The 22,446-nt window shown below is 41.0% G+C and overlaps 1 protein-coding gene and 1 pseudogene across 2 annotated transcripts in view; one reads left to right on the plus strand and one right to left on the minus strand.

Moving 5' to 3' along the window:
* Positions 1 to 22,446, minus strand: part of EPS15 (epidermal growth factor receptor pathway substrate 15) — a 164,614-nt gene that overhangs the window by 134,357 nt on the left and 7,811 nt on the right. The window lies entirely within an intron of this gene.
* On the plus strand, positions 18,945 to 19,703 carry LOC128575450 (folate receptor alpha-like; annotated as a pseudogene).

Raw genomic sequence — 22,446 nt, forward strand, 5'->3', positions numbered from 1 at the left:
TTATAGTTCCTACAAATAGCAAAATACTAGCAAGTATGCATCACCTTCAGCCACACACATTCTGCCAAAGGTATCACCTGACTAACAGAGCAAATTTCTCTTTTAAAGTGCAGATGTTGCAGCTCAGTGCCCATAGCACAGTGGTTACAGCGCCAGCCACATGCACTGAGGCTAACGGGTTTGAATCTAGCCTGGAACAGCTAACCAATAATGACAACTGCAATAAAAAGTAATCAGCTGTAGCCCCAGCTACTTGGGAGGCTGCGGCAAGAGAATCATGCCTATAATTCCAGCATTTTGGAAGGCCAAAACGAGAGGACGGTTTGAGGCTAGGAGTTGGAGACCAGCCTGGGCAACACAGCAAGACTTTTATCTCTACAAAAAGAATATAAAAATTAGCTCGGTGTCATGGCATACACCTGTAGTCCTAGCTACTTGGGAGGCTGAGGGAGGAGGACTGCTTGAGCCCAGGAGTGGGAGGTTACAGTGAGCTATAATCATCCCACTATACTCCAGCCTGGGTTGCAGAGCAAGACCCTATCCTCTCCCCACCAAAAATTGTTTATTTGTTCTTTTAATAAACGTTTAATCATTCATTTAAGCATCTATTGTGCAGCTATGTACCTAGATACTGGGAATACTAAAATAACTAAGAACTGAGATTAAGAATTCAGACTCTGGGCGGCACCTGTGGTTCAGTCAGTAAGGCGCCGGCCCCATATACCGAGGGTGGCGGGTTCAAACCCGGCCCCAGCTGAACTGCAACCAAAAAATAGCTGGGCGTTGTGGCAGGCGCCTGTAGTCCCAGCTACTCGGGAGGCTGAGGCAAGAGAATCACTTAAGCCCAGGAGTTGGAGGTTGCTGTGAGCTGTGTGATGCCATGGCACTCTACCGAGGGCCATAAAGTGAGACTCTGTCTCTACAAAAAAAAAAAAAAAGAATTCAGACTCCAATGGGGAAAACAAACAAAAAGCCATGTCTGAGGCCAAGCACAGGGGTTCACACCAGTAACCTAGCACTCTGGGAGGCCGAGCCTGAGCAAAAGCAAGACCCCATCTCTACTAAAAATAGAAAAACTGAGGCAAGAGGATTTGAGCCCAAGAGTTGAAGGTTGCTATAAGCTACAATGCCACAGCACTCTACCAAGGGCGACAGTTTGAGACACTGTCTCAAAAAAAAAAAAAAAAAAAAAAAAAAAAAGGCATGTCTGAGTTATTTCATAACAAATTAAGATAGAAAAAGCTGAGGAAGGGCGGCGCCTGTGGCTCAGTCGGTAAGGCACCGGCCCCATATACCGAGGGTGGTGGGTTCAAACCCGGCCCCGGCCAAACTCCAACCAAAAAATAGCCGGGCGTTGTGGCGGGCACCTGTAGTCCCAGCTGCTCGGGAGGCTGAGGCAAGAGAATCGCTTAAGCCCAGGAGTTGGAGGTTGCTGTGAGCTGTGTGAGGCCACGGCACTCTACCGAGGGCAATAAAGTGAGACTCTGTCTCTACGAAAAAAAAAAAAAAAAAAAAGAAAAAGCTGAGGAAGTCTTGGCTTACAAGAGACACCTAAACCAATCTTAAAGGAACCAGTCAAGGAATTACAAAGAGCACTCCCATCTCAAATTTCCACACTTGCTATTCACTCTACCTGGTACATCTCAATAGATATTCATATGGCTCACATCTTACTTCATTCACATCTCTGATCAAATATAACCTCCTCAGATGGGCCTTTCTGACCACCCTATCTCAATAAGTCAGTACTTTTTCTAAATAAGTTCACAAACTTAAATGTCTGACCTTGTAGAGCTCAACAGAACAGAATTAAGAGTCAGAAATAATCCTATACAGCTACAGCAAACTGACTTTTTATAAGGGTTCCAAGACATTGATTATGGAAAAAATAGTCTTTTTAACAAATGTTGCTGGAACACCACAAGCACGAAATATCCACCAGCAAAAGAATGAACTTGGACCCTTAACTCATACCATATATAAAAATTAACTCAAAATAGGCATGGCGCCCGTAGCTCAGTGAATAGGGTGCCAGCCACATATACCGAGGTTGGTGGGTACAAGCCCAGCCCAGGCCTGCCAAACAACAATGACAACTCCAACCAAAAAATATCCGTGCATGTGGCAGGCGCCTGTAGTCCCAGCTACTTGGGAGGCTGAGGCAAGAGAATCACTTAAGCCCAAGAGTTTGAGGTTGCTGTGAGCTGTGACGCCACAGCACTCTACCAAGGGTGACATAGTGAGACTCTGTCTCAAAAAAAAAGAAAAAGTTAACTCAAAATAGATCAAAGGTCTAGAGATAACAGTTAAAACTGTAAAACTCTTAGAAGAAAAGAGAGATAAATCTTCATGACCTTGGATCTGCCAAAAGACAAAAGCACAGGCAACAAGAGAAAAAATAGATAAATTGGCTTTCATCAAAATTAAAATGTTCAGGCTCAGTGCCCGTAGCACAGTGGTTATGGCACCAGCCACATGCACCGATGCTGGTGGGTTAGAACTCAGCCTGGGCCAGCTAAAGAATGATGACAATTGCAATGACAACAACAACCAAAAAATAGCCAGGCATTATGGCGGGTGCCTGTAGTCTCAGCTACTTGGGAGGCTGAAGCAAGAGAATCACTTAAGCCCAAGAGTTTGAGGTTGCTGTGAGCTGTGACTCCACAGCACTCTACCATGAGAGACATAGTGAGACTCTGTCTCAAAAAAAAAAAATAAATTAAAATGTTCAAAAGTGCTTCAAAGGACACCATTAAAAAAAAATGAAAAGACAACTTGTGAATCAGAAGAAGATATTCACAAATCCTATGTCTTGTAAGGACTTGTACTTAACAATATATAATTCTTTTTTTTTTTTTTATTTAATTTTTTTTTTGTAGAGACAGAGTCTCACTTTACCGTCTTGGGTAGAGTGCCATGATGTCACAGGACTCACAGCAACCTCTAGCTCTTGGGCTTCCGCGATTCTCCTGCCTCAGCCTCCCAACCAGCTGGGACTACAGGCGCCCACCACAACGCCCGGCTATTTTTTGGTTGCAGTTCAGCTGGGGCTGGGTTTGAACCTGCCAATTCTTATAACTCAATAAGAAAAAGACAAATAACTGGGTGGCGCCTGTGGCTCAAGGAATAGGGCGCCAGCCCCAGATACTGGGTGTGGCGGGTTCAAGCCTGGCCCTGTCGAAAAACTGTAAACAAAAAAAAAAGACAGGGCAAGCGCCTGTGGCTCAGTCGGTAAGGTGCCGGCCCCATATACAGAGGGTGGCGGGTTCAAACCCGGCCCCAGCCAAACTGCAACCAAAAAATAGCCAGGCGTTGTGGTGGGCGCCTGTAGTCCCAGCTACTCGGGAGGCTGAGGCAAGAGAATCGCTTAAGCCCAGGAGTTGGAGGTTGCTGTGAGCTGTGTGAGGCCACAGCACTCTACCGAGGGCCGTAAAGTGAGACTCTTGTCTCTACCAAAAAAAAAAAGACAAACAACCCAATTTTAAAATGGGCAAATAATACACATTTCTGCAAAGAAAATATGCAAAAAGCTAATAAGCACATAAAAACATGCTTGAAATCACTAGTTACCAGGGAAATAGAAAAAGATACCATTTTACCCCCACAGAATGACTAGAATGAAAAGGTCAGAAAATAACAATCAATGGAGACAATGTGGAGAATTGTCTAATGATTAAAGATAAGAGTTTCTATATGACTTGATATATTCCCAGCAGAAAGGAAAACATACCCCTACATAAAATACTTACAGTAGCATTATTCATAATTGAAAAAGGGGGAAACAACTCAAATGTCTACCAATGGAAAAATGGATAAACAAAATGTGGTATAAATACACAATGGAGTTTTATTCAACCACAAAAAGAAATGAATTACTGATACTTGCTCCAACTTGGATAAACCTCAAAGACATTAGGCTTAACTCATAGAAGCCAGTCACAAGACTCTATGTAGTATATGATTCCATTCAGACAAAGTCTAGAATAGGGAAATCTATAGAGATAAAAAATAAATTAATAGTTGCTTAGGGCTGAAGAAAGCAAAGGGGACAGAAGTGTGATAGCTGAGGGGCACAGGCTTTCTTTTAGGGGTGACAAAAATACTCTAAAATTGACTGAAGTGATACTTCCACATATCTATGAATAGAGTAACAACCATTGAACTGTACACTTTAAATGAGTAAGCTATATATTGTGAATGTCTCATGATGTTTATAAAATAAAAAATAAAATTTTTTAAAAAGAAACAAGAGAATTGTTTAAGCCCAAGAGTTTGAGGTTGCTGTGAGCCATGACACCACCGCACTCTACCAAGGGCAACATACTGAGACTCTGTCTCAAAAAAAAAAGAAAAAAAGAAAGAAACAGGGATTTTTTCTTCCCTACTGTTTTCACTTGCCCTGCCAAAATACAATACCATAGTGCTTCTTGCAGTCTGTGCCTGAGGATGCAAAGGAGAGAGGCAGGATCAAAACTGAGATGAATCAAATCACATGTCAATGGGTCTCCAGCTTTCTGCTGCTGAGACAATAAAGGAGCTCTGGGCACGGCTAACCATAAGTACGTCATTCCAGAGGAGCGTTGAGTCTGACAGGATATGCCAACTTTTAATACGACAAACCCTTTTTTGAAACATACTCTGACACAATGAGAGAATTAAGAAGAAAATATGGAATTATACTCTCAGAGATGTTGGGAAAAGACACATGAATCTTGGGAGATAATTACTCAAAATATGCATGGAAGACGGAATAAAATTGAAGAGTGTTTTTCTTAGAGAACATCACTTGTCAGATTTATTTTATCAAGAATCTGAAGATTTCTATAACAAGGATCTAGTTTGAGGAAGTAAAGAGGGTAAGACATCAGTTTGAAAAGAGCCCAAATCAAAGCAACACAAAATCTGCTGAACTGAAGCAAGAACAAACATCAAATTCATGGTGAAACATGAGTACAAGAATGGTGAAATCATTGATGCTTTAAAAAAAGTTTATGAGGGGCGGCGCCTGTGGCTCAGTCGGTAAAGGCACCGGCCCCATATACCGAGGGTGGCGGGTTCAAACCTGGCCCGGCCGAACTGTAACAAAAAAATAGCCGGGCGTTGTGGCAGGCGCCTGTAGTCCCAGCTACTCGGGCGGCTGAGGCAAGAGAATCGCTTAAGCCCAGGAGTTGGAGGTTGCTGTGAGCTGTGTGAGGCCACGGCACTCTACCCAGGGCCATAAAGTGACTCTCTGTCTCTACAAAAAAATTAATTAATTAATTAAAAAAAAAAAAAGTTTATGAGGACAATCCCCAAAGAAATCACCAGTTTACAAATAGGGTAACTTCTCTTAAAGGGACAAGATGATGCCCACTATGATACATATCAATTTGCAAGGAAAAAAAATTCATCTTGTTGGTGCCCTGATTGAAGAGGAACAGCAATTGACAGCAGAAACAGTAGCATCTCAATGGGTTTAGCTTACACGATTCTAACTGAAAATTTTAAATTAAGCAAACTAGATGGGTGCCAAAACTACTGTGCTCATATTGGCTCCAGATAAGAACAAAACTTTCTTTTTTTTTTTTTTTTTTTTTTAGAGACAGAGTTTTACTTTATCACCCTTGGTAGAGTGCTGTGGCATCACAGCTCACAGCAACCTCCAACTCCTGGGCTTAGGCGATTCTCTAGCCTCAGCCTCCCGAGTAGCTGGGACTACATGTGCCCGCCACAACGCCCTGCTATTTTTGACTTTTTTTTTTTTTTTTGTAGAGACAGAGTCTCACTGTACCGCCCTCGGTAGAGTGCTGTGGCGTCACACGCGGCTCACAGCAACGTCCAGCTCTTGGGCTTATGTGATTCTCTTGCCTCAGCCTCCCGAGCAGCTAGGACTACAGGTGCCTGCCACAACGCCTGACTATTTTTTTTTTGTTGTTGTTGTTGCAGTTTGGCCGGGGCTGGGTTTGAACCCGCCACCCTCGGTATATGGGGCCGGCGCCTCTCCGACTGAACCACAGGCGCCGCCCCGACTTAAGTTAATTTTCTATGTTTTAAATGCAGACAAACATAAAAGTTGGTATAAACTTTTTCATACCTCTTAATGTAAAGATTTCTAAAATTCATTCAAAACGATAAAACTGGCAGTACTCAGTGGCTCATGCCTATAATCCCAGCACTCTGGAAGGCCAAGGCAGGTAGATTATTGAGCTCTAGAGACTGTTTGAGCTCCAGAGACTAAGCAAGAGCAAGACCTCCCTCCGGTCTTCCTTTTCCCTTCCTGCCCCCCTTCCCCTCCACCCCCCTCCAGTAAAAGAACAAAAAAAAAAAAAAAAAAACTGGCCATATTGTGGTAGGGGACTGTACTCTCAGCTACTTGGAAGGCTGAGGAAAAAGGATCACTTCAGCCTAAGAGTTTGAGGTTGCTGTGAGCTATCACACCATAGCACTCTACCAGGGGCAAGAAAATAAGACTGTCTCTAAATAAAATAAAATAAAAATAAAACCACATTAATGGAACAGATGCTGCTATTTTACTGAAATAAAATGTTGTGTTTTAAACACAACACTAGCTGCTAAGGAATAGGCTATGCACACATACTGTCTCGTGCATTGTAATAATTATTTTGTCCAAAACTTTACACTTTGTAGCCCTCAGGATTATTAAAATAAAGGGAGGGAATCTGAATTCTCAGAAGAATGTCTTTAGAATGCCTGCAAACACTAATTTGAAGAGTTCTGCATTAATTTACCTCAAAACATTCTTCTAATTTCAGTGAGCAACTCAGTGTCTTAAAACTAGCATGCTTCAAGAAAAGCTTCAGTCTTTATTTGATCTAGGACTAGGCTTGGTTAGTAGTTAACTAAATTGTATTAAAAGTTAACTATTTTGTGAACTAAGAAAAAAGGCAGAAAGTTCAATCTATTAACAACTAAACAATCTAAAAATATTTTATAAATTCATTATTTCTAGAACTTTCTGGAAGTGTACAATAGCTTTTTTATTTTTTATTTTTTTTTAGACAGAATCTCATTGTCGTCCAGGCTAAAGTGCCATGGCCTCAGCCTATCTCACAGCAACCTCAAACTCCTGCATTCAAGTGATCCTCCCACTTCAGCCTCCTGAGTAGCTGAAACTATAGGTGCCTACAGCTCCCAGCTAATTTTTCTATTTTTAGCAGAGATGTGGTCGTGCTCTTGCTCGGGTTGGTCCCCAACTCTTGATCTCAAGGGATCCTCCCAGAGTGCTAGTATCACAGGTATAAGCCACCATGCCCAGCCAGGCTCCTATTATTTAATGCAGATATATTTTTTAAAATTATTATTAATTTGGACACATAGAATATTTTAAAACTAGGACTATAAGTCAACTTAGTAAATTTACAATTTGCAGAATATACTTTCCTCATAGCCTCATAATTACCACCTAAAAATATTTAAATACTTTAAATATTGATCAATATTTAAATATTTATGTCAATTATACAGTTATTTTTAAAAACAATGTTTTATAAAGTTTTCCTTATGAGGGTTTTTTTGGTAAGGTTATATAGTCAAACAAGTCTCATCCACTTTAATCTACAAACACTGACACTATTAAAATTCCTGTGCCAAGGAAGAAATTAGTCATAAAAAGCTGTGAGGGTATAAAGGAGAAAATCTGCCAAGCACACAGACAAACCAGGACATTTCAAACAAGTATGGCTCAAAGTAGAGTCAAAAGAGTTACATTTTTGAACTGTTCTAAAGTTCCAGATGGTCCAGAATCCACCCCCAGATATTACAAGGCCCTGCATAAAAGTGTGCCAAGAAACAAAATAAAACAAAACAAAACATGGAACAGAATGTAGAGAACAGAGTAAGAATGAAAGCAACACAGAATACAGGGAATGAAAATTGCAGACAAACTGAAATACTGAATTTCATTCTCCTTCAAGCTCACAACTTTTAATGTCAATTTCCTGTGTTAAGTGAACTTTCATAAACTATAAACTTAAGATCAAACACATTCATCCTTTGCCATTCAAGATCTTAAGATCAAACACATTCATCCTTTTTTTTTTTTAGACAGAGTTTCATTATCACCCTCTGTAGAGTGCTGTGTAATTATAGCTCACAGCGACCTCAATCTCTTAGGCTTAAGCAATCCTCTTACCTCAGCCTCCCGAGTAGCTGGACTACAGGCACCTGCCACAATGCCCAGCTATTTTTAAAGGCAGGAGTCTTGTTCTAGCTCAGGCTGGTCTCGAACCCATGAGCTCAGGCAATCTACCCACCTCGGGCTCCTTTTTTTTTTGGAGACAGAGTCTCACTTTGTCACCCTCCCTTGGTAGAGTGCTGTGGCGTCATAGCACACAGCAACTTCAAATCAAACTTGATCTTGGGCTCAAGTGATTCTCTTGCCTCAGCCTCCCAAGTAGTTGGGACTACAGGTACCCGCCACAACGCCCAGCTATTTTTAGAGACGGGGGTCTCGCTGTTGCACAGGCTGGTCTGGAACCTGTGAGCTTAGGGCAATCCACCTGCCTGAGCCTCCCATAGTGCTAGGATTACAGGTGTGAGCCACGGCACCAGGCCTTCAAATACATTCATCTTAATTCCTTCAAGATAATATTTTTTGATTATTCTTGAATTATTGTTGCTGTTTGCTTTGCCATTCAAGATCTTAAAAATATAGACCAGATATGGTGGTTTATGCCTGCAATTCTAGCACACTCTGAGAGGCCAAGGCAGGAGGATCACTTGAGGTCAGGAGTTCAAGACCAGCATAAGCAAGAAAAGGACCCTTCCCTACCAAAAACAGAAAAACTAGCTGGGCACTGTGGCAGGCACCTGTAGTTCCTGCTACTTGGGAAGCTGAGGCAAAAGGATAGCTTGAACCCAGGAGTTTTGAGGTTGCTGATACTACAGCACTTCTATCCTGAGCAAAACAGTGAGATTCTGTCTCAAAAAAAAATAAATAAATAAAAACAAAGCCTTAAGAATATAAACTAAAAAATGACTCAGTTTTGGTTTCCAAACTCAAAAGTATATATAAAAAATAACTCAGTTATATAGTAAGTACAGGCTGTCCCTGAGTTATAAACATTAGACTTACATATAACTCACATTTAAAGTCCCTGGATTACAAACATTGAACTGATGTGTGACTTACATTTACAAATGGAGTCTACTATGGGGTAATAGGTAAATGGACCTCTTCCAACTTACATACAAATTCAATGTAAGAACGAACCTACAGAACCTATCTGGTTCATAACCTGGGGGCCGCCTGTACCACATTTACCTTTATAGAAAAGAATTTAGAAAAAGTTATTTGCAACAGCATTAATTATAATTGATATATGTATGTACATAAAATATCTATACCACATAAGGGATTAATTAAGTAAACTATTAAGCACCAATCAATTAATATATCCCAAAGACTGGTATTAAAAATATGCTTGTGGGGTGGTCCCCGTGGCTCAGTGAGTAGGGCACTGGCCCCATATACCAAGAGTGGCGGGTTCAAACCTGGCCCTGGCCAAACTGCAACAAAAAAATAGCCGGGCGTTGTGGCGAGCGCCTGTAGTCCTAGCTACTTGGGGGGCTGAGGCAAGAGAATCAATCGCCTAAGCCCAAGAACTGGAGGTTGCTGTGAGCTGTGACGCCACAGCACTCTACCGAGGGCAACAAAGAGAAACTCCGTCTCTAAAACAAACAAACAAAAAAAAAGCTTGTGAAGACCACACAGGAAACACCTACAATGTTAAATTAAAGAAAACAATACAAAATTATACATATATGTATGTGTATGTGTGTATGAGAAGAAGACTACAACCATGTTCAAAAAGAGTGGGCCAGGCACAATAGCTCATGCCTGCAATCCTAGCACTCTGGGAGAAGGCAGGTAGATTGCTTGAACTCCAGAGTTCAAGACCATCCTGAGCAAGAGTGAAATCTGTGTCTACTAAAAACAGAAAAACATGGCAGCAGGCTCCTGTAGTCCTAGCTACTTGGGAGGCTGAAACAAGAGGATCACTTGAGCCCAAGTTTCAGGATGGCTATGAACTATAACTCGACAGCACTCTACTCAGGGACAGAGTAAGACTATCTTAAAAAAAGGTAAAAAACTGGGCGGTGCCTGTGGCTCAGTCTGTAGGGCGCTGGCCCCATATACCGAGGGTGGCGGGTTCAAACCCGGCCCCAGCCAAACTGCAACCAAAAAACTGCCAGGCGTTGTGGCGGGCGCCTGTAGTCCCAGCTACTTGGGAGGCTGAGGCAAGAGAATTGCTTAAGCCCAGGAGTTGGAGGTTGCTGTGAGCTGTGTGAGGCCACGGCACTCTACCGAGGGCCATAAAGTGAGACTCTGTCTCTACAAAAAAAAAAAAAAAAGTAAAAAACTAAAATTTAAAGAATGATGTGGATGATGATCCATCTTCTTGTTATTTTTCTACATGTTCCAAGTTTTCTTTAATGAGTCAAGAATACTGGAAATAAAAACATTTAAACAAATGTTTATATGAAGACTGCAAGTAAGCATCAATAATAGTAAAAGCCATTCTATTTACTGAATGTCTCCTATATCCCAACAATGTCTACATGTCATACATATGCAAAAGAAAGCTTAAAGTTTAAGTAATTTGGGGCAGAGCATGGTGGCTCATTCCTCTAATCCTAGCACTCTAGGAGGCCAAGATGAGTGGATTGCTTGAGCGCAGGAGTTCAAGACCAGCCTGAGCAAGAGTGAGATCACCCTGTCTCTAAAACTAGCAGGGTGTTGTGGTGGACAACCTAGCTACTTGGGAGGCTGAGGCAAGAGGTTGCTGTGAGCTATGACAGTGTGGGATTCTACCAAGGGGGACAAAATGAGACTACCTCAAAAAAAAAAAAAGAAAGAAAGAAAGAAAACACGAAAGTTTAAGTATTTTGTCACAGTCACCCAAAAACAGTACAAATAGAGAAGGCAGAATTTAAATCCGTGTTTGTTTTAAACTACATCCCACTTCCTACTATAAAACTTCTATCAGTATCCCTGGAATGAGAATCCTGACACTGATAAAACAATAAATACACAAAATATGTTATGTACTATTTTGGAACAGGTCATAAATCTTTTGACGTCTATCCTTGAATTCCCTTCCCAATCTCAAATGCTCAAAGTTAGAAATGCTTGCTTTATCACAAAGAGGAAAAAAAGAATAAATCAAAGATAATGGATGTTATCCATTTCTTGAATCAAATGTTCTTATAGTTTTATGTTGTCCTATTAAGTATAATTTAAATGGTATCTACGGTATCAATACTGGAAAAGTATAAAACCAATAAAAAATTAAAAACTAAATTATTGCCAAAGTTCCCCCATAATCACGGAATACTCCCAAAGCACCCCAATGCCTTAATTCTATCATCTTTAATCACAGTACTTAATCGCACAAGAAAGTCACCGTTTTTCTCCCTAAAAAACTAAAACTTCAGAGTGAGTATCATGATTTTACTGTTTTTGTATATCCAGGGCCCACCCTGGTAGAGACATGCATGAGGCATTAGGTAAATGTTTTCTGAAATAAAACAATCAACCAGCAACACTGGAAGCACCTTTAACACATACAAGTTTCATATTTTTAACACATGCATAATGATATATCTGTGTTGTACCAATAGAATAAAGAGATGGAATGAAGTTATTAATAATCTTTAGTATCAGTGATCTATCAAAATTCTAATGAGTATAACATTTTGTAAGAATTAAAAGCTCACTGGAAGATAGTGGCCTGGGGAAAGACTTTATGAAGAAGACTGCCATGGCAATTGCAACAACAACAAAAATAAACAAATGGGACTTCGTTAAACTGAAAAGCTTAATTGTACTTAAGGAGACAACAACCAAAGCAAAGAGACAACCTACACAGTGGGAAAGGATATTTGCATATTTTGAATCAGATAAAAGCTTGATAACTAGGATCTATAGAGAACTCAAATTAATCCACATAAATAAAACCAACAATCCCACATATCGATGGGCAAGAGATACGATAGAACTTTCTCTAAAGAAGACAGACGAATGGCTAACAAACATATGAAAAAATGCTCATCATCCCTAATTATTAGAGAAATGCAAATCAAAACCACCCTGAGATACCATCTAACCCCAGTGAGAATGGCCCATGTCACAGAATCTCGAAACTGCAGATGCTGGCGTGGGTGTGGAGAGAAGGGAACACTTTTACACTGCTGGTGGGACTGCAAACTAATACAACCTTTTTGGAAGGAAGTTGGATGAAGAACCCTCAGACCTCAAACTAGACCTCCCATTTGATCCTGCAATCCCTTTACTGGGCATCTACCCAGAAGGAAAAAAATCCTTTTATCATAAGGACACTTGTACTAGACTGTTTATTGCAGCTCAATTTACAATCGCCAAAATGTGGAAACAGCCTAAATGCCCATCAACCCAGGAATGGATTAACAAACTGTGGTATACGTATACCATGGAATACTATTCAGCCATTTAAAAAAATGGAGACTTTACAGAGGGAGGGGTGAGGAAAGGAAGAGCAGAGAGAGGGAAGGAGGGAGGGGAGTGGAACCTTGGTGTGTGCTACACCTTTTGGGGACAAGATAACGTTGTAAGAGGGACTTCACCTAACAAATGCAATCAGTGTAACATGGTTTCTTGTACCCTCAATGAATCCCCAACAATTAAAAAAAAAAAAAAGAATTAAAAGCTCTATAAATAACTAAAATATATCAATTAACCTAAGAAATCCTGACTTCAAAGCCTAAAATGTACTCAAAATGTTTGTATCTGAATCATCAGAAATCTTTAGAATTAATGGTTCCAGGTTTATTGGAAGAAAACAGTTTCTTGAGGTGTTTCTCTCTGAAACATGATCTCATTAGCCATAAAACACTGAAGGAACTCCAAGCCCAAATAATGATGTCCAAGAGCATATTAGCTTAAAAGTAAATATGATGTATACTAACTAACCTAGACAAGCTTAAGTTTTCATAAGCAATAAATTTAGAGGCTGCACAATATTAAACCACCTTCTATGTCACCAAAAATCCTCCACTATGATTTATGACAACACTTTCAGAGATGTGGTCTATGCAGTAAGTTGATTTTCTTTTTTTTTTTTCTTTTTTGTGGTTTTTTTGGCCGGGGCTGGGTTTGAACCCGCCACCTCCAGCATATGGGACCGGCGCCCTACTCCTTGAGCCACAGGCGCCGCCCAAAACAACTTCTTTTCCAGTAAGTTGATTTTCATATGAGATACTATGTGAAACCAGTTATAACCAAAGAATGACAGCATAATTAGGTCTGTCACACCATTATTCCCTTGAAAATACAGACTCATTCAATTAATATCTGAGTTGTTTAGATGAATGGGTTATAATGCTGGGTCTACCACTTGGCATCAATTTGACCTTGAACAAATTACTTAACTTCTGTTTCAGTTTTCTTTTTGTAAATTAAGAATATGAGGATCATTAGTTTGTAAAGATTATTAAAAGGTTGAAAAGATTATCAAAAACAGTACCTAACTCGTAAGTGCTCAATAAGTACCAATTATTGCTATTATTATCCCAATATTGTCATCCTCTTTTGTCACACATACCTACTTACACACAATTCTGAATAATTTGTTGTCTTTACATAACAATAGAAGAATGTAATATAACATTCGTTTTCATCCCGAAATTTGACTGAAATATTGTCAATGACTCTTTATAGGAAACAGCATAGCAAATATGAAGAACACATGTGCCTGGGTTCAAATCTCAACTCAAATTTCTACCATTTACAATACAACCATCAGCAAATAATACAGATTAATTCATACTTGAAGAAAAGTTACAAAAAATAAAATGAAATAAGACCAGGCACGGTGGCTTAAGCCTATAATCCTAGCACTCTGGGAGGCCAAGGCAGGTGGATTGCCTGAGCTCACAGGTTCGTGAGACCAGCCTGAGCCAGAGTGAGACCCTATCTCTAAAAATAGCCAGGTGTTGTGGCAGGTGCCTGTAGTACCAGCTACTCAGGAGACTAAGGCAAGAGAGTCACTTGAGCCCAAGAGTGTGAGGTTGCTGTGAGCTGTGACGTCACGAACTCTACAGAGGATGACGTAGTGCGACTCTGTCTCCAAAAAAATAAATAGAATGAAATAATATATGTAAATTACCTGAAAGTATTTAGTGTTCATTTATTTAGTTTATTTATTTATTTATTTATTTTGTGGTTTTTGGCCAGGGCTGGGTTTGAACCCACCACCTCTGGCATATGGGAACAGCACCCTACTCCTTGAGCCACAGGCGCCACCCATATTTAGTGTTTATTAAGAGTTCAAAGAATATTAGTCCTCTTCCTTCTCAACAGTAGCATAAGAATGTTCTCTTTCTATGATCTTTGCATTAATTATTAGCCCACTAGATGGAATTGTCCCACAATAAGAGCACATGAAGAAAGGCAGAGAAATCACATGTAAAATTCCAGGTTGTCCTAATTATTTTCATGTAAGTTTTCAAATTTATTAGTAAAAGTTTTTTTTCATCTCTATCACATATATACTTTTCTCTCCTTTCCCATTTTTTCTTTAAGAGACAGAGTCTCACTTTGCCACCCAAGCAGGAGTGCAGTGCCTTGATCATGGCTCACTCTAACCTCGGACTCCTAAGCCAAAGCTCTCCTCCCATCTCAGTCTCCTGAGTAGCTAAACTAAATGCACATATCACCACAGCTGGCTATTTTTTTCTAATTTTTTGTAGAGACAGGGTCTTGCTATGTTGCCCAGGCTGGTCTCAAACTCCTAGCCGCATGCAATCCTCCCACCTTGGCCTCCCAAAGTGCTGGGATCACACACATTGAGCCACCACAGGCAGCCTCACTTTAAGTTTTTAAGTTCAACATCTATAGACAATAAGTCATTCCTGGTTCATGGCAGGTTTGGGAATAAAAATATGAAGATAAACTATTCCTCTTGACCCTTGACCAACCCCTAGAAAGCACATACCTCTTTATCCCCTATGTATCCTAGTGGATGACCAAAAGTATATATATAAACTAGTGATTCTCAATCAGAGTGATATTATCCCCCAAGAAATATCTGAGCATATCTGGAGATATTTTTTATTGTCTTGACTAGAGAGGATACACTACCAGCGTCTCGCAAATAAGAATACTTCAAAACTGCAGTCCCCAACTGAAAGCATGTGTAGTGAGAATAAGATGGTGTCAGTCAGGCTAGCGCCAACACGACACAGCTAATCTGGTAGGCTTAGGTCCTAGGTGACTTTTACCTCCTATCTCCCATTCTTATTGTTTTGTAAATTTAGCTCCATCCCTAAAGATGCCTATCTTGAGTAGTTTAGAGTGACAGATTTAGGAAATTAACTTTTGAATTGGAATATCATAAGTGGTCCCTGAGTTATGCTGTTTATTATTTAAAATAAGGGTTAATGTGGTCCTTGCTTTTAACTTTTACATATAAAATGGTGATTTGGGGAGTGGTGCCTGTGGCTCAGTGAGTAGGGCACCGGCCCCAAATACCAAGGGTGGCAGGTTCGAACAAAAAAAAAGAAAAAATAGCCGGGTGTTGTGGTGGGCGCCTGTAGTCCCAGCTACTCGGGAGGCTGAGGCAAGAGAATCGCCTAAGCCCAGGAGTTGGAGGTTCCTGTGAGCTGTGACGCCACAGCACTCTACCAAGGGTGATAAAGTAAAACTCTGTCTCTAAAAAAAAAAAAAAGAAAGAAAAGCTACTGTCACTGTTCTCCAGAATCGCCAGCCTTCTGCCTTCTGACAAAGTTTGGTGGACCTATATCCCTGTTTCTGCATATTGGCTGACGGTGACAGGCGGCTGGACCCTCTTCATCCAGTAACACAACCACCCACCCCCACCCTGGCCACAGACCAGTGTCTATCTGTGGCCTATTAGGAATTAGGCCGCACAGTAGGAGGTGAATAGCAGGCCAATGAGCAAAGCTCCATCCGTACTTACAGCTGCTGCTCATCACTCATGTCGTGGTCTGAGCTCCACCTCTGGTCAGATCAATAGCATTATTAAATTCTCACAGAAACATGAACCCTGCTGTAAAATGCACGCGAGACATCAAGGTTGTACGCTTCTTATGAGAATTTAATGCCTGATAGATCTGAAATGTAGCAGAGGCAATGACGATGCTAGTGCTGGGGAGAGGCTACAAATAAAGATTATCAGTAACAGAGAGGTTTGACTACAGAGACCCTAATAAATCAATTGTTTTCAGACTCATATCAAAACAATTCCCACCACTCGCATCAATGGAAAAACTATCTTCCATGAAACCAGTCCCTGGTGCCAAAAAGGTTGGGGACCACTGCCACAAAACATCCCACAATACATAAGGCAGCCTCCCACAACAAAGAATTATCCAGCCCAAAATGTCAAAGTGACAAGTTTGAGAAAAAAATGATCTAAAAAAAATATAAAGGCGTGGTTCGGCATCCATAGCACAGTGGTTACAGCGCCAGTCACATGCACTGAGGCTGGCGGGTTCGAACCTGGCCCGGGCTGGCTAAACAATGACAACTGCAACAAAAAAATAGCCAAGCGTTGTGGCAGGCACCTATAGTCCCAGCTACTTGGAAGGCTGAGGCAAGAGAATTGCTTAAACCCAAAAGTTTGAGGTTGCTGTGAGCTGTGATGCCATGGCACTCTACCCAGGGTGACATGGTAAGACTCTGTCTCAAAAATAATAATAATAATAATAAAATATGAAGTACTGTAATACGTTTCAAAAAAATAAAAAATAAATTAAAAGTATGTTCTTGTTCTAATGTCCTTGGCCAAATTTGCCTTTTTATTGCAAATATAACAAGTAATAAGCAACTTGATTATTTCAGGTGGGAAACGCCCAATACCATTAAATTCCCATTATAAAATCTCCAGTTTAAAGAGCAATGAACTTGAGGCTTACTTTTCTTTGTATGCTGTATTTTTACCACATCAAAGCAAGTTTTAAAAACAGCACCTTGGCATTAGCTTTTTGTAAAAAAAAAAAAAAACTACCACTTCGGTTTGGGCCTGATGACTGATGCCCATAATACAAGCACCCTGGAAGAATTAGGCATATATCCCTTGAGGTGAGGAGTTCAAGACTAACTTGGGCAACAGTGAGACCCTGTTGCTACAAAACTAAAAAAATACGGCATGCACCTATAATCCCAATTACTCACAGCTCAGTGCCCGTAGCACAGTGGTTATAGCGCCAGCCACATACACCAAGGCTGGCAGCTGAGCCCCAGCTAAACAACAATGACAACTGCAATAAAAAATAGCCAGGCATTGTGACGGGCACCTATAGTCCCAGCTACTTGGGAGGCTAAGGCAAGAGAATCACTTGAGCCCAAGAGTTTGAGGCTGCTGTGAGCTGTGATGCCACAGCACTCTACCGAGGGTGACATAGTGAGACTGTCTAAAAAAAAGAAAAAAAAGAAAAAAAAATCCCAGTTAGTCAGGAGGCTGAGGCAGGAGGATTACTTGAATGCAGGAGTTTGAGGTTACTGTAAGAGAGACTGATGCCACAGCACTCTAGCCTAGGGCAGGTGAATGAGAGTTTATCAAAAAAAAAAAAAAAAAAAATTGAGGCTGGGTCCTGTGGCCAAGGCCTATAATCCCAGCACTAAGGAGGCCGAGGGTGGACTGCCTAAGCTCACAGATTCCAGACTAGCCTGAGCCAGAGCAAGACCTCATCTCTAAAAATAGCCGGACATTGTGGTGAGCGCCTACAGTCCCAGCTACTTGGGAAGCTGAGGCAAGAGACTCACTTAAGCCCAAGAGTTTGAGGTTGGGAAAGCTATGATGCCACAGCATTCTACCAAGGTTAACAGAAGTGAGACTCTGTCTCAAAAAAAAAAAAAAAAAAATCAGCCAGGCGTTGTGGCTCACCCCTGTAATCCCAGCACTCTGGGAGGCCGAGGTAGGTAATTGCCTGAACTCAGGAGTACGAGACCTGCCTCCCTGTGTAAAAAAAAAAAAAAAAAACCGGGCGGCGCCTGTGGCTCAAGGGGTAGGGCGCCGGTCCCATATGCCGGAGGTGGCGGGTTCAAACCCAGCCTCGGCCAAAAAAAAAAAAAAAACCACCACTTTGGTTTGGGCCTGATGACTGATGCCCATAACACAAGCACCCTGGAAGAATTAGGCATATATCCCTTGAGGTGAGGAGTTCAAGACTAACCTGGGCAACAGTGACAATAGCTAAACAATAGCTAAAATAGCTAGGCATTGTTGAGCTCACCTGTAATCCCAGCTACTTGGGAGCCTGAGGCAAGAGAATCGCTTGAGCCTAACAGTTTGAGGTTGCTGTGAGCTGTGACGCCACAGCACTCTACCAAGGGCAACAAACTGAGACAGTAAACTACAGAAGTAACTAAAGAAAATAATATTTACTGAAAGCCACATATATGTTATACACCTTTTCATTCATCAACTCATTCTATAATAACAGATTATTATTAAGATATTTCAATAATTTGTTTCTATTAGACAAATAAATGGGCCTAAGAAGTTAATTTGCCCAAGATCAGAGGGGCACAACAGGCATGCTCCAGCAGATATATTATGCAGCAGGTATTATCACTTTGCTCCCGAAATTTAAAGATCTAGACTTGGCAGAAGCTCTAAGAGAAAAGACTGATAAATTTAAACACCAAATTTAAGTATTTCTACAAAATAAAAATTGCCAAACCCCCAAAATTTTAAAGAGAAAAAATTTTTGTAAAAAGTTTTGCAAAAATGCAAAATCTCCTAAATACAAAGAGTCCTTACAAATATCTGGGAAAGAAGACCAAAAGCCCAACAGGACAATGGGTAAAAGACTAAACAGGCCGTTTACAAAAAAAGAAATACTAATGGTTTCTAGAGAAAAGGAAGTAAGTTCAACCTTACACATAATTAAAGAAATGACAAAACAGGCCACTAACCACATCTCTAACTTCAGGAACAGCCATGGCCCTGCATATGACAATACAGCTGCTGCTCCTTCTAGTGGGGGGTGGCTGCAGAAGGGGGGCCTCCAGCACAGGACTACTCAGGCTAAAACTGAGCTTCTCAACGTCTGTATGGATGCTAAGCACCACAAGGAAAAGCTGAGGGCAACTTGCATGATCAGTGCAGTCCCCAGAAGAATGCCTGCTGCTCCACCAACACCAGCCAGGAAGCCCACAAGGATAATTCCTACCTGTATAACTTCATTTGGGACCACTGTGGAGTGATGAAACCCATCTGCAAACAGAATTTCATCCAGGACACCTGCCTATGAGTGCTCTCCTAACTTGGGGCCCTGGATCCAGCAGGTGGACCACAGCTGGCAAAAAGAGCAGGTCCTGAATGTGCCCCTGTGCAAAGAAGACTGTGAGCACTGATGGGAGGATTGTCGAACCTCCTATACCTGCAAGAGCAACTGGCACAAAGGCTGAACTGAACCTCGGGGCATAACCATTGCCCAGTAAAGCTGCCTGTCTCCCTTTCCATTTCTACTTCCCCACACATGCTGCTCTGTGCAGTGAAATCTGGAGTCACTCTTACAAAGTCAACAACTACAGCCAAAGGAGAGACCCTTCCCTCCAGATGTGGTTTGATCCAAACCAGGGCAACCCCAATGGGAAGGTAGCGAGGTTCTATGCTGAGGCCAGGAGTGGGGCTGGGCTCCCTGGAGCCTGGCCCTCATGCTCCTCCTGCTATCTGCTGACCTTCCTTGCCCTCTGATAGTTGGACATCCCTGCCCTGCGTGGCCCCACAGCTCCCAGCTACTCATTTCCTACTCCATGGAGGTACCTCTGACAGCCAGTTTAAATAAACCAGATACTCCAAAAAAAAAAAAAAAAGAAGAAGAAGAAGAAACGGCAAAACAATAAAATATCATTTTTATATATTGAATTGACAATGATTAAAAAGTTTGATAATACACCATGTTGCTGAAGTTATGGGGAAAATGGCACTCTCAAACACCATTGCTGGTACATTTCTGAATGGAAACCAACAATATCTATCCAAATTAAAATATTCTTATACTTAACAATTACACCCACTAGAAACTAATCCCTATACTCACACAAGTGCACAAAGACATGTAAAAGAACATTCACTGCAGTGTTGTTGGTAATAACAAAAGATCAGAAACAGATCAGAAACAATCTAAAGGTCCATCATTAAGTGGATTGTTAAATAAGTAACAGTACATTTATATATAGAAATACATGATGGTTTGAAAATTATCACAAAGTCTCCTAGATCGGTTAAACAGCCTACTCAAAATATTATATACACACACAATTATATATATATAAATTTATATGTATTTTATATATATATATACACACACACACACACACACACACACACACAGACTACTACTGGAAATACACAAAAGAAACTGGCAAGAATGGCTGCTTCTGAGAAGGGAACTGAGGCCCCAAAGCAGGAAGGAGAGTTTTCACAAGCACTGTTTGAATTTTTTTTAACATGGATTTGTGCTGGCTCTTTTATTTACTAACTATAAAACTTAAGTCTCTAATTCTGAGCCTTTAGTATCCCCCAATTTGAATTGATGATAATAATAGCCTAGTTCATTGGTTATTGTGACTATCAAATGAAAGAGTATAAAATGCTTTGCAAATTATAAAGCAGCACACAAAATTATAAATTAATCCTCTAAGTGAATTCTCCAAACCAATTATAAAAATTATTGTCATTCCTCTGACCAATTTCTCTAAACCCAAAGACAAGAATGTTTAAAATGATATCTAAGAGTAGATACTTCACAGTTACTAGAAAATTTTTAAAAACGTTGCCAGATAGAAATGCTAAATCAGGGCGCCGGCCCCATATACCGAGGGTGGCTGGTTCGAACCCAGCCCTGGCCAAACTGCAACAAAAAAATAGCCAGGCATTGTGGCAGGCACCTGTAGTCCCAGCTACTCCAGAAAGAACTGCCTCAGCCCAAGAGCTGGAAGTTGCTGTGAGCTGTGACACCACAGCACTCTACCAAAGGTGATACAGTAAGACTCTGTCTCTAAAAAAAATTAAAAAAGAAAGAAAGAGGGGCGGCGCCCAAGGCTCAGTGGGGAGGGCACCAGCCCCATATGCCGAGGGTGGTGGGTTCGGGCCCAGCACCGGCCAAACTGCAACAAAAAAATAGCCGAGTGTTGTGGCGGGCGCCTGTAGTCCCAGCTGCTTGGGAGGCTGAGGCAAGAGAATCGCGTAAGCCCAAGAGTTAGAGGTTGCTGTGAGCCATGTAACGCCACAGCACTCTACCAGAGGGCAATACAGTGAGACTCTGTCTCTACGAAAAAAAAAAAAGAAAGAAAGAAAGAAAGAAATGCTAAATCAGTTAATTATAGAAGGAATACCTGCTCACTGTTGTAAACAAGGTAAATAAAAACTATAACCATGCTTTCATAAACTCTTAAGTGTTTTTTTTTCTTCCAGTCTTTTTTCTTTTTTTTTGAAGACTAAGTCTCCTTCTGTTGCCCGGGTAGAGTGCAGTGGCATTATCATAGCTCAGTGCAACTGCAAACTCCTGGACAGAAATGATCCTCCTGCCTCCGCCCCCAGCTAATTTTTTTCTATGTTTGGCAGAAATGGTTCTCACTCTTGCTCAGGCTGGTCTCAAAATCCTGACCTCAAGCAATCCTCCTGCCTAGGCCTCCCAGAGTGCTAGGATTACAGGTATGAGCCACCATACCCAGCCTTCCAGTCTTTTTTCTACACATGCTTAAGTGGGTTAGATTATTTGTCTAAATAAAAAATTTCCACTTCTGGGCAGCGCCTGTGGCTCAGTGAGTAGGGCAGGCCCCATATACCAAGAGTGGCTGGTTCGAACCCAGCCCCACCCAAACTGCAACAAAAAAAAATAGCCGCGCATTGTGGTGGGTGCCTGTAGTCCCAGCTACTGGGGAGGCTGAGGCAAGAGAATTGCGTAAGCCCAGGAGTTGGAGGTTGCTGTGAGCTGTGACACCACTCTGTCTCTAAAAATAATAATAATAAAAACTTTCCACTCTTTGTATAAAGCAGATTACAACATTCTTCAGATTATTATAAACTCCCTAGTAAACATAATTTTTAATGAAGTCATATTTGTTGACGAGCATTCAACTGCTTTAAAATGAAATTCCAGCAAATGAGCCTGTCTATTAAACTCTGCCTGGATTAACTTTTGATTTGTACCAGTTCTCCAAGTAACAAGATTGATCAATCTCTATCTCTCAGGCCATTTTCTTGCTTTTGCTTTCTAGACTTCAATTTTATTAAGCCCAAAACTCACAAAACCAGTATATAAAGTACTTTTATTCTTTGAAAATCAAGTAAAACACCTTAGAGCGAGCCCTTAAAATCAGACTATTAGACTTCACAGAGATTCAGAACTATGATTCCTTGTTACTATGTTATTAGTGTACTGTCTGCAAATAGAGTGAAAACAAAGGAATGTACTTTTAAGATTATTCCTGGG

This window comes from Nycticebus coucang, chromosome 22 (assembly GCF_027406575.1).
Source record: "Nycticebus coucang isolate mNycCou1 chromosome 22, mNycCou1.pri, whole genome shotgun sequence".
Taxonomy (NCBI): domain Eukaryota; kingdom Metazoa; phylum Chordata; class Mammalia; order Primates; family Lorisidae; genus Nycticebus; species Nycticebus coucang.